Genomic DNA, 13,487 nt, shown 5'->3' with positions numbered 1-13,487 from the left:
TGAGTCAGGAGATAGCACTTAGAGTCTATTCCTGAGCTTAGATGTTCAACACGCACAACTCAACTTGACCTCTTTACTTGGTCAGTTTTTGGTTATTTTAAGCAAGCAATATATATAAGGAGTTAAAGGTAAGAAATACTTTACTCAGCAGATTTATCCAGGTTCGGCTTCTTCTAAGCCTACGTCCTGTCCCCGGAACACGTTCCGAGATTTTGAATCCTCTACTGAGCTCTTTAAAGGTAGAGCCTCAAACCTTTTACAATATTAGCAACTGAGTATGACAAGAGTACCTTCCTCTATACCTCTACTCAATCCTAATCTCTTGCTGAGTACTATAACCGAGTACTCAGCCTCTCATTTCTATCTCTAGAAATGATAAGTGTTTGTCCTATACAATGATTTGCTAAGACACTTTAGACGATTGAAATAATCACTCTATACTTTTACACAAATATATGAATTGTAGTGTAAGATTGCTTTGCTTCTTTGCTTGCATAACTTGTGTAGAAATTTGGTCAGCGTAATGGCTTGATCAAGTTCTGTGTCGAATGAAGCTTCTGATGGCACTATTTATAGAGACGTCCGGGCATCGATCATTTTGAATTTCGAAATAACTGTTGGAGGGAAACGGCTTCCTGTCGTTGTCATCCTGACTTGCTCAGAGCTCTCGGCCAATCAGATTTACGTATCTTCTGTCCTCGGTCAGCTTTTGGTCAGCTCGGTAGAGTGTCTCTCCATTTGTGGTAATGTCAACTAGACATCATACTGTGTCGTCTGAACTTTACCCAAAGAGGAAATACTTTGTCTGGAAGTTTTCCTTAGCCAGCTGCTGTCTTGTACGTTTGTCGAATCTACTCAGCAGCTTCATCTTGAAGTTGTTCCCGAAGGTCTTCTAGATCCTTCTGTTGCTGAGTTGCGTTTTGTCTAAAGCGACAACGTTTTGACAAACGCGGGCCGAGTTGTACTGAGTTGTTTGACTTGGGCTTTGACACTTGTATTGGGCTTGGGCCTTTTAACTCTTGTGTCTTATAAACAATTTAACTCAACATTGAACAAACACATTAGTAGAATAAATCAAAGCATTTAAACTTAGTGTGTTTAGAATATGTATTTCAATTATACTTAAACAATTTTGTTAAATCAAAATTATGTGGAAAGGTGTTTCAATAGATCCCATGGATTCTAGTCGGTGGCTGAGGCCTCAGGAGATGCTGGAGTCGGAGATCCAGTTGGTGAAGTATTTGAAGGCCTTGCCTGTGGGGAAGGACCAGAAACAGGATGTGGATGAACTCGTCGGTCACTTCCTTGCCTCAAGTTATTACATCTGGAATCAGTGGCGGATGGCTCAGCTGCAGGGTTGGGTGTCGTCGGACTTTGAGAAGTGAAAGAGAGGGTATAAATTTTCACCCGGTGAGCTTACCGAGTTGGAGTCAATAACCGTAAACGTTGTTGTTGTAGGTGAGGCATGTGGGTGGCGTAGATGTGATAGTGATTTTGCTTTTGTTTGGAAATGTGCTAAGTGTTTGACTCCTTTGTTGTTTCTTTACAGGTGCTGGGAATCCTCGGGTGAGCATAGATTTTGATCCGGATGAGTTCAGCGTCGGTATCGAGAATACTGAGGAAGCTTTTGCTAGTGCTTCGGCTTCTCTAGCTTCGTTCTCGTCGCTCGAGGATTTCGAATCAGGTGATTCAAAGTATGGGTGGGGTACTCTCCATAGCTGGTGACGGGGATATGGCTGCAGAGGTCCCCGAGGGGCTTCCTGTGATAGAAAACGAGCTGGTCAAGGCGGGGGAGCAACCCGAGGTCGCGTTCGATGATAGCTTGGTGGATGAGGGTCAGATTGAGGCTGTGTCGTCTCGGAAGCGAAAGATGAGCAACGGGAAAGAAGTGATGGGGAGCGAGAAGGAAGGGTTGGTTGCGGACGATAGTGTTGGTGGTGCAAGCGAGAGCTCGAAGTGAACACGTGCCGAGGAGGAGGCCGAGTTGATGACAGACCTAGTCGACAGGGTGGGCGATCATCCAGAGATGGTGAAGAGGATGGACGTGAAGCTGGCGAAGTTTCGCGAGTTCATCATAGGGTTGTCGGTGCATGGGGATATGATGTCGTCGGACTTACCGCGGGCAATGGCCCGGGTTGCCCGGGTTCCTGGAGAGTCATTTCGGATGGATGGTGCATCGAAGATGAATCTGGGGATAGAGACTTTGTCGACTCTTGGTGTGGTAAGTTCTCCTTAATATGTTGTGACTTATTTAAAAATTAGAGTCCCATTGTGTTGTTTTGTTCGCAGGCCACCGCGAATGCTAACATGGTATTCGACATGTGTGTGAATGATGAGAAAGTGTTCTGGGAGATGTAGTAGGGTCTGCGAGGTGATGTGGCCGAGCAAGAGACAACGAATGCAAAGTTGGCTAGTGCTGGCGAGTTGCTGGAGCATCATGAAGCCAAGATTGCCAGCTTGTCCGACCAGCTGGCGGAGTAAAAGAAGAAAAATTCCGAGCTGCTGCAGGCGTTGTCGCGTGATGCCGAAGAGCTGCGCTGCCGTAAGTTGCTATTGAGGGTGGCCATGCTTTGGACTCGTCGCCTCAAAGAGAGTTTAGTAGATAAGACCCGTCAGTTTGCCGCATTGGCCGAGGATAAGACGAGCACTCAGACGGAGAATGAGAGACTTCATCGGGAACTTAAGGCAGCTCAGAAAGAGGCTACCGACCTTCGTGCTTTTGCCAGGCAGCGCAAAGAGAAACTTGTCAAGATGGACCGGATGATGCTGATTGTTGCCGCTCATACTGCCGGATACGCTATTCCTCCAGAGTTGATATTCTCTCCGGATGTCTTCGACAAAGAGGCCCAGGCCAAAGCTGTCGAATTTTGTGGGCGTTTTAAGAAGAAAAAAATAGGCGAAGATAGCTTATCCCTTTTTTGCTTTCCTTTTACAATGATGTAATCGTACTTTTTGGATTTTGGAAGATCTTTCGGAATGGTTCTCTGAATTCTATTATTACATTTCTGCAATTGATCTGATGTTTACTTTTATTGAACTGTCTTTGGGTTTAATTTGGGTTGCTTTTCTTTGCTGGGATTCTTTCTTGGTCGCTTTGTGACTTTTCCTTCTTTCGTCATGTCTCTTCGGGATATCGTCGATCCTGCCAGAGTGCTTGAAGTGCAAAAGGCGATATCGGCGATGCCACATCCCTATGTGTACTATCGCCCATTGTTCCGGGATCCGTTTCCCTATATAAGGGCACGGATCCCAAGGTAAAGAAGAGGCCTTTTTTGAGAGGAAAACTTTCTCACTCTAAACATTTTTAGAGAGAGAGAGAGTGGATTTTTTTTTGAGAAAAATATTTTTTTTTTCTCAAAAATTCCAAATTTCCTAAGTTCAATTTACTAAATTTTTCATAAAAAAAACGGAAGTTCGCGGTTCGTGGAATCAATCGGTTTCGACGGTCAGATACTGAATTAAAGGTATTATCCGAGGACTAGACTCTTTATTTTATTTTTTTATGCTCTCTTTCTATTTATTTTTTTATGCTATAGTTTTTATTCCTTTAGTTATTTATTTATTTTGTTACGTTTTATTTAGTTAGCGTATTTATTTAATTTTCGTTTCGTGTTAAATAAAATTCGGTTTTGTTTTAAAATAAAAAACCTCGTTTTGGATATCCCAATACGAACTGTGATCCGATAAAAAGGTAGTTCGGGTATCGAAAATGTTGTAATTATAAGTTTTTTAATTTAAAAGAGGTTTCCAAATAACGTTTTAAAATGAAAACATCGTTTTAGGAACTTCCGTTTTCAACTATGATCCATCTTTGGTAGTTCGGAAGTGCAAAACGATTGAATTAGATTTAATTTAAAGCTTTTGAATAAATCTGGAAAATATTGGAGTGCTGCTGTAATTTGCCAATTCTGTCACTAAATGCTGTTTACCGACGGATTTTCCGTCGGTAAATCTGCTCAAATGTAAAAAATGTTATTTCGGTCCCTTTTTCTTAACTTTTAGACTTTTAATCCTTAGTATACATATATATAGTTAGTTAATATATGATTTTCAAATTGTTTTAGAACTTTAATATATGATTATTTTAGGAGATTGGTTTTTTCCATTTTTACTCTATTTTTATATATATGTATATATTATATTACCTTCCTTTTTATTGTTATCCATTCAAGTTACATTAAATTCTATTTTAAATGTTATTTACTTGGGCATTTTGGGGAGATAATTAGTAGATATTAGTATATATTATTTTTGATGTTTAAAACTATAATAATTATGTATATATGTAGTTTTGGGATAGTTGGGTTATTTCATTGATTATTATTTTTGGATAAATGTTATTTTCCTAGTTATAAGATTCATTTGCTATTTTCAACACTTTTAAAATGTAAATGTACTATATATAGTATTTTCATATATGTATTATGTAGTCCCTTTTTATTAATTTTTATTCTCATAATCTCCTTTTGATTTAAATGTATATGTATATGTTAAGTTATTTTCTTTATTCTTTTGGCCCATTCATGGGCCCATATTTCAAGTGGGCTTTGTTTAAGTATAAATGGTGGTTTAAATGGATTTGTTAATGTGATTATAATAAGTAGAGAGTCCATTAAATAAGTGGGGAAAATAAATCACAAAAAAAGAGTTTTCAAATTGAATTATTTAAACTAATGTTTTTTTGTAATGTAAATAAATAGAGGCATTCTTGTTAATATTTCAAACCGTCTTCAAAATATCACGTTTTAAAACCTTAGCCCGTTCCAACGACGGATTAAGCGAACATTGTAATTAAAATCGTTTTCTTGGCAAATAATAGAGTTTTGAACCATTTCCTTAAAGAATTTGTACAAAGTAAAATTGACTTGTATGTTTAACCACGTTTTCTCATTAAAGGTTTTTATCTCAAACGTTTTCAAATATTCGAGTCGTTCCAACTACGATTTGAGTGAACTTCATCAAACGGGGTTTTGAAACGCACCCTAATCGTTCCAACGGCGATTAAGGTGCGAACCATGTAAATAAATCCGTTTTGGGGAAATAAGTTAATGTAGAATAAGCACACGACATAATATTTAACACGGTTGTAAATAAACCACTTCTTTCTTCCCCCTCTCTGTGTATGTATAAACATAAATGGGTGATTCTTTACTGGTGTGGCTTTTCAATATCATATGCTCAAAACGGTTTCTAAAAAGAGAAAGAAAAGGGTTTCAAATGAATTTTAAACTTAAAGAAGTATACGATTAGTCCGTTATCGCCTAACATGCTGAGTAGGAGGCCGGTGGTTCATAACCGGGCGATGTCGGGGTGCCTAGTAGCCTTTCTCCGGAAAGGAGCTAGCCTTCTCGGCTCGTACCTAAGTTTCCCGAACCCACACCGGTCTCCCGCAAGGGATCGGTGTTCATTTTCCCATTCGTGGGTGGCGACTCTTCCATATCTCCGAGCTCCGGTCCTGCCGAGCAGCTTGATTCCACGATTGGTTGCTTTCGGCGCCAATCACCGCTTACGTCGCCATGAGGTTGTCCACCCCCCGGTCCGCCCGGGAGATTAGGCCGCGGCACCTCGTCTAACAAGTGGCGACTCTGCTGGGGAAGCGAGAAATTTGATTCCGGAAGGCATGCACTAAGCCCTTAACGGGGACGGATCGTTTTACTTCTTTTCGTATGCATTCACGAGCATTATTGCAAACCCTTTGGGTAATTTCCGTGAAACCTCTAGCGAGAGTCCATTCGTCGCTCGAAAGAGGCTAGCGTAAGTTCCCCCTTACAGTAAGGCGCCAGAGGGTCCCCATCCATTCGTTAGGGGCGAATCTGTGCGGTCCTGTGAGGTCCCGCGGTCAGCCGTGTCAGCATATAGTAGCCTTAGAAGTTTCCATAGGATTACCCGTTACTATTTTTGATGTGATAAATGAATCAGTTCGTGTTTTCAAACCGCCATGATACGTGTCTAATCCTAAATTATGTAAAGAAAATGAGACGATGCGTTAATATATACTCATGAATCGACATACTAATTACCCTAAAACATCGAAACGATTTGAACTAAAGACGACTTAGTCATCTCATATGAATGAACATGTGCGACCCGCCTTGTCCCTTTCGGTGTCCCGACGAAGGCACGTGTTCAGGAAATACGCTATGACGTAAGCACGTATTAGTATGAATCGGTTCGGTGTTAAGGATAGTTACATCTCGATACAAAAGACTATATTAACAGTAGCCGTTATTCACATTCTTTAAATAAGTTAGGATAAAACGAGATCATGACGAAACGAAAACGAAGAACATTTCTGTTTCGAACGACCTTGTTGTAACGTGAAAAGTTTCGCACAAGTAGCCCGACCCTTCCGAATAAAAGACGAGCTTTTACGTTATGCCTTGTGTCATTCTTAAGAGAAATGGATGTGTCCGCAAAAGGTGACTAAGAAAATAAAAAGACAAAAATGAACTAAACGACCAAAATCATTCCAAATCTACGATATATGTTAATCCCGCGAGTAGTTAAAGAAAATAAACCAATATCGTTGAATACGTGCCTCGGACGAGAGTATACCCCGTTTAAAATCTCGAAGCCGAATTAAACCAAACCATATAATTACGCCATATGGACGAGACTGCGGGTTTTGACTAACGACTCGATCATTTCGACCGTTACCAAAACTGCAAGAAATATGGCCCGATGTACGTGTTTGCTTAAATCGTGCCTAAAGGAAAGAGAACGGTCATGTCCTCGCTTTGAATAAGCATGCGATTCAACGAAATGTTGATTTTCTATAACCACACTAAGATGATATATCCCGTGGATTGGGAAAAACAACGAATTGTTGCTAGCCGAAAGGTTACCGTGCGCTCAAAATAAGACGCACCGCCTTTCACGTAGCAAAATGAGCAAACGAATCCTCGACGCTAAGAACAAACGCGTTACGCGATGAGTCCGTTCCCTAAAATAAAATCCAAAAGTGATTCCATCACTAAATAAACATGTGGTTACGTCTCTCGATAGATCCAAAAGATCCCGTTGTAATCCAAAAATCGAGACATGAACCCACGCGAATAAAGGGGAACGAGTCATTGACAATAACGAACGATTGGACTAGAAGAATAACTCCTACCACGTCTAAAAACTGAGATGCGCTCAAAGGGAGTCAAAACCCGAACTAATGCGTCTCACGAAAGGACAAAAGATGAGTTATTTTGAAAGGACAATCCAACTTGGTCGATTTCTTAGTCACTGAATATGGATACGTCAAAACGAACTGTATTGTCTGATGGTTGATTTACTTTCCCGCAATAATCGACGGCATCACGCGTCCCCTAGACTGCAATGTGAGCCAAAAAACCAAAATCCTAGTAAAGAGACCTGGACCAACGAGTGTGTGGAGGAATAAGGATGGAAGAGAGATGATGTGATAATTGTGATTGTTATCTAACATTTTCTTTCTCTTATTGCGATCTAATTACGCGTTATGTACGATTTTTCGTATGGATTTATATCTTGTTGTACATCAGTCGAGTCAGATTTAAGTTATAATGCGTTCTATGCTTAACGAATCATTGCGATCATACCATATAGAGCATTGCATGCTAACCGCATTGCGTGCAGCCATTCTAGGTTTCATAGACTTAGGACGTATTTAGTAGGAATGTGAGAAAGAGTCGACCCCAACGTCGCATGTCATTCTGGAGGCATACTAGTTATGTCGTGACGTATCCTATACGTCTTTGCCTTGTCATACCTAGGTGTTGGGATGCATCCTATACGTCCTTGGCACATCTCGTGCATCTTCGCCGTGTCGTTTATATGTTAGCTAGGAGGCATGTCCATTATGTTGTGACGTATCCTATCCGTCTTCGCCTTAGCATAATGTATGTATGGTAGCTTACCTCGTACATTTCTCTCGTGTCCCAGGCACTAGCCAGAAGGTACAACCCTTATGTCATGGCGTATCCCATACGCCTTTGTTTTGGCATACCCCGTACGTCACGACACCTTCAATATGTCCTTACCCTGTCAAGAGGCGTACCATTCTCTGGTGGCGTGGCCGCTATATCCTTACTGCGTCGTGTCATCACGTGTCTACCCGCCATGAGTCCCACCTGTCATGTAGTGATGTATTCCTAGCATCTTTACTTTGTCATACCCCTGAGGACGTAACGCACCCCCATGCATTTTCCATTAATCATTCAGACACCGATCAAGGGGCGTACCCGTTATGCTATGACGTATACCACATGTCCTTTCCCTGTTGTGCCTCGTATATTATGATCCATTCCTTATGTCTCTACCACGTCATTACACACCGGTCAGAAGGGGTACCATGTGTGTCATAACGCATCATGTACATCTTCGCCTCATTCCTTGCGCCAAGCAAGGGGCATGAGTTGCATGCCCCATATGTCAGGGAATATCAGGTGCTTGTTCACCATGTTATGTACGTTAGATGAAAGGCATACCATTTGGGCTGCGACGTAGCCCATACATCCTTACCTCGTCCCATCTTCCATATCGTGGAGGTCCCATGCGTCTCCATCACGTCAGCTATAGACCAATCAAGACGTGTGCTCGATGCACAACTGTGCATCATGTACGTTCGGGTATTGTCAAGGTCGTACATCACGATAGGTCGCATATGCAGCTTCCATATCAGATACACTAGTCCAGAGCCATATCCCGTGTAACAGAAGACATACCCCGTATCTTGTGATGTGTCTCATATATTAGTCCGGAGGAGCACCTTTAGACCTTTAGGTATTCCCTACGTCTTCGCCATGTTATACTTTGTGGGGGATACACCGCACATGTCTTTATCATCCTGTTCATACCATTAGAGAGTGTACCTGGTGCATCGTGACATGTCACATGCGCCTTCACCGTGGTGTTTACATCATCCGGAGACATATCCCATATGTCGTAATGTATCCTGTATCCCTCTATCGTGGTTAGGCTTGTTTGGTGGTCATACCCCGCTTATCCTGACATTCGCATCTTGGGGGCAAGTCCCGTACACTGTCTGCACGGTCAACTCAAGACGTACTAGGTGTGTCGCCATGTCACCGACAACATATCGGTTGTTCAAAAAAAAAAAAAAGAAAAAAAAATATCACGACGTCGGTTCCCTCGAGACTCGAATTAACCATTCATCACATGTCTCACACACGTCCTACTTACGCCTCAAGACATACCATGTATATCGCTACGCCTTAGCCAACACATCTCAAGATTATGACTGGTACCTTGATCTCAAATAGAACCATAATCTCACGGGTCGTCGTCACCTCCCTTTCGTATCTCAAGACATACCCACGGATGTCGCCACGCTATACACCATGCCTAGGTGATTCCAAATTACGTTGTGGTATTATCCATGCCCCTCACCTCGTAGGTTGCCATCATGACCTTCGCATGCTAAGACACGCCACGTGTGTCGGCGCGCCGTGCACCTATACTCCAAAGTTACGTGGTTGTAAGATCGAAACCTTAGGTGCATATCCCACGCTAAGACATGCCACGTGTATCAGCTTTCGGTGCATATCCCGTATGTCACCGCTTGTGCCTTAGTCATACGTTGGGCCTTGTCAAAATGTGCCCCACATGTCGCCTTGTCATTGACAATATTTGTAGCCCACGAATATGTCATTAGGCTATCCAATTCTGGACCGACCTTTGACGCGTGTTCCGTATGTCATCCCTCGCACCTTACTCACATATCAAAGACTGAGTCGTTTATACCATCTAGTAAGGGTTAAGCTTGTGGCACACACCCACATACGCGGTTCGGTACGTCCTATTCGCATGACAAATGTCGAGTCACTCATGACATTGAGTTCCAGTCGAATCTGGGGCAAGTTCATATATGTCATCACGTGCATCTTGCTTACACCCCCAACGTCGAGTCATTTGTATCGACAAGTTCAAGTGGACTTTTGGCCCGTACCTGTCATATAGAGTGATTCATGTCATCGAGTCCAAGTCACACCCTTAGGCACGTACCCTATGGGGCCGTCTCGAGCATCCCGCTCATACCTCGACACACTGAGTCGTTCATGTCGTGAGGTTCCTATCAAACTCTTGACGTACGCCCTGTAAATTGTCACTCATATCTTGAGTACGCCTCAAACAGCGGTTTGTTTATGTTGTCAAATCCTCGACACGCTCCCCTTACACCCTTGGTATTATTGTCTATGCGCCCCAAACTCTGAATTGCCTTATTTACGAGTCTGAGACATATGCCCTATGTGTCGCTATTTGGGTCTCGCTCGTATCAGTAGTATCGAGTTGTTCATACCGCGGCTAAATCCAACATTTGGCACTTACCTTGAAGGCCTTGGTGTGCGTCCCCGTTGCTCCTCGAGCTGTTCATAGTAATAGGTCCTAGTCATCTCAAATATCGGTGATGAACCCTATACGTCGTAAATATCCACATAAGATCTTTAGGGATTCTCATAAAACATGTCATCATCAGGTTTGCGCTATGAAACAAATTGACCTTCGATACGTACCGGGTAAGTCGTCGTTTCCGTCTTGTTGATACCTCGATCGAATTAGGACACTTCTCATTCTACCAGACGCACCGATGTCCGCAAATTCATCGAGGTATTTGGGGTCTCTAGCTTAAGTTAATCCTTAGACTGCACCATGCGTGTCGGTATCGTGTGTAGCTGACACTTCCAATGTTGTTAGAAGGTACCCCTCGAGTCATCTCTGTGCTTCATCTATATCCAGAGTTGGTCAGATAATACGTGTGTCGTATGCGTACCCTATTCGTGTCTCGTACTTAGCATGTTGGATTTCCCCCACGATGGTCGAAATCCCAAAATCAAGGCATCACATCGTTCGTCAGTTGCGTATAAGTCAATCGTGGGGGCACATTAAGTGGGACTCCCATCCGGCCGTTTGGCTACCTCTAAGGCATACAACGTACGTCACCGCATTTCCTAAATGCACCACGTTTCGAACCACTCTGCCCAAGCACTAGTGAGTCGAGTAGGAATTAATAATTGGCACATGCCTCGATGATGACATATGCATCCTATTTGAACCTCGAGTATCAGGTATTCTATGTGCATTATCCCGTCAAATAATACCCGTCATTGCAATAGTTGCTTTCCAAGAGAAGCTGACAATTGGCGCACATCACGTATGTCACTCGCGTCCTCCTTATGCTTTAACCTGTTTGAGGCACGCCCCGTGTGTTACCACTTTCTGCATAGCCCGCCAAGGTTCCGTTGGTACGTCTACGCATTTGTGTCTTGGGTTTAAACTAACCATCGACCCACACCCCACATGCGGTGGTCTCATCCCGCTTGCTTCTAGTTTAGGACACGCCCTCTACGTCAGTCTGTTTCAGGAAACTTGTGTTTCCCAGAAAGACGGTTCCCTATTATCAGTATCGATACTAAGTAAACTATGGACAAATGCCCCGCATGCCTCCATCACGGTCTGTTTGAGTCTCGGACATACCATGAGCGTCACATCAGTCCGTGTAACACCGCCTATCTTCGAAGTACGTCATTGCCACCAAGGATGGCAATCCCTCACATACACCTCATGCATGGTCACTTAGGTTGTTCTTTTTAGATCGTGAGTCGTATCAATGTACCAAGTATGTCATTCCCACCACTCATGTCGCTACCCCTCCAATACCTAGCGTCCTAGGGAACTTTACTCATCATGAGGGTCGTCTCAATCTCACAAGTGTCAGTCGTGTCAAGCGTCATTCAACATTGTACATCTTGTAAAGCATTGCAAGGTGAACTTGTAGGGTTCGTACTAATGTGTGTATAACAGTTGAAATGGTTTTAGGCATCGGCACTTCCAAACAGGTAAGTTAGCACAAACGACCAAAGTACTGCCGACGGCTCTGGTAAAAAAAAAGAAAAAAAAAAGAAAAGAAAAAAGAAGAAGGGGTTTAGCTCCAGTCAAATCGTGTTTATGTTGTAAGAAATAAAGCGCAGACCACGAATCATGCATAAATCATACATCCATCTATAGGAGGCACAAGTAGATAGCTTTAGCATTCGCATCGCACGTGCATCATCAAAATTCATAATGCCTAAAAAGCTCCACTCACTGATCCTTTCTCTTTCCTTGTTAGAAACCCAACTCATGGCCCAGTCCAGCAATTCAAACCACAATCTTGAGAGCCGTGTGCAAGGGGCTTTAGCCAAATACATCTTTTCTGATGAGTTCAAACGTGCTCTTAATGATCCGGAGAATACTAAGCATGAGGGGGTTGAAAATTCCCAAGAGATGATAGGAGATTTCAATCTCAGAGCAGAAATCGAGCGAGTTCTTCCCGATATCCTTGCTTCAGATGAATTCAAGATAGAGCTGAAAAGGTTGGTCAGGGAGGTCCTGAGCGAGTCACTGGTCGCAGAGATCCCAAAAGCTATTGTGGAGAAACCTATGTTCCAGCTCGCGTCACAAGTTAATCCACAAATATTCACTCCACCAAGGGTAGTCTCACACCATATTTCACGAACACAACAAGATCCACACCATCGGGGACATGAGATTACCAGGGTTGTTCGCCCTCCGTCGCCCACTCAGTATAGAAGGGAGGGAAGGGAATTCTCCACTTTCACTCAACCCTTATTAGAAGTGTTGGAGGGTCTACAAATGCATGATATACTTCATCCCCTACCAGCCACGGGAGGTCCAACCACTGAATTAGTCAAACGCAGGGGCTACTGCCACTTCCACCAGAAATATGGTCACGAAACAAGCACTTGCATGAAGTTGAAGCATGAAATCCAAGATCTCATCGAAGCTGGGAAGATAAGTGACCCAGATCCTTCTCAGCGGATGAAGTCTTCGACTTGTTCCTTGAACGGTGAGGTCTACCATGGATCAGGATAAACGAAAGAAGAGGTTCTCTAGATTGAGGACGCTTATGAAGCAGGAGAACTTGAAGCTTCCTGAAGTAGTATGAGAGAGAGGATTGCACTTGTAGTCTTTATCCTTGTCTTTTATTTTATCTTCTATTCCACAAGATGTTATTAACCTCCTTTTGAATTCAATGAAATTTTGTTTCCGCAAGTTTATCCTAAACATACGTACTTACATTTGATATCCACTTAATTGAGATATTCCCGCTTCTATCATGGCACGGACATAAGCTCTAGAATATACTTATTGCTCAGTACTTAACCACTGAAGAGAGAAAATTAAGAGAATAAAAAAAAAGCAAAATAAATCATGAGAAGCGATTCCCTGACTCTACAATGATAAGTCGGACGTAGATCCATAAAACGAAGGGTTCTCACCGGCTTTTGCCAAGAAGAAGATTGAGCGACAATCAACAAAGTCCAAAAGAGAGAAAAAGAAAAGAAAATATGGAGCAAGCAACAAGCCCTCAGAGCCATACTTACACTGAGGCACCGACAAAGATTTCTCCCCCCAAGGGGGGACACAAGTACAGGAGTGCGCCATTTAGAACGAGGCGGGGGCAACTAACCTATCAGCGATAAAGTATTTTGTTCCAG

This window comes from Euphorbia lathyris, chromosome 2 (assembly GCF_963576675.1).
Source record: "Euphorbia lathyris chromosome 2, ddEupLath1.1, whole genome shotgun sequence".
NCBI classification, from domain to species: Eukaryota; Viridiplantae; Streptophyta; class Magnoliopsida; order Malpighiales; family Euphorbiaceae; genus Euphorbia; species Euphorbia lathyris.
This window is presented reverse-complemented; position numbering follows the sequence as displayed.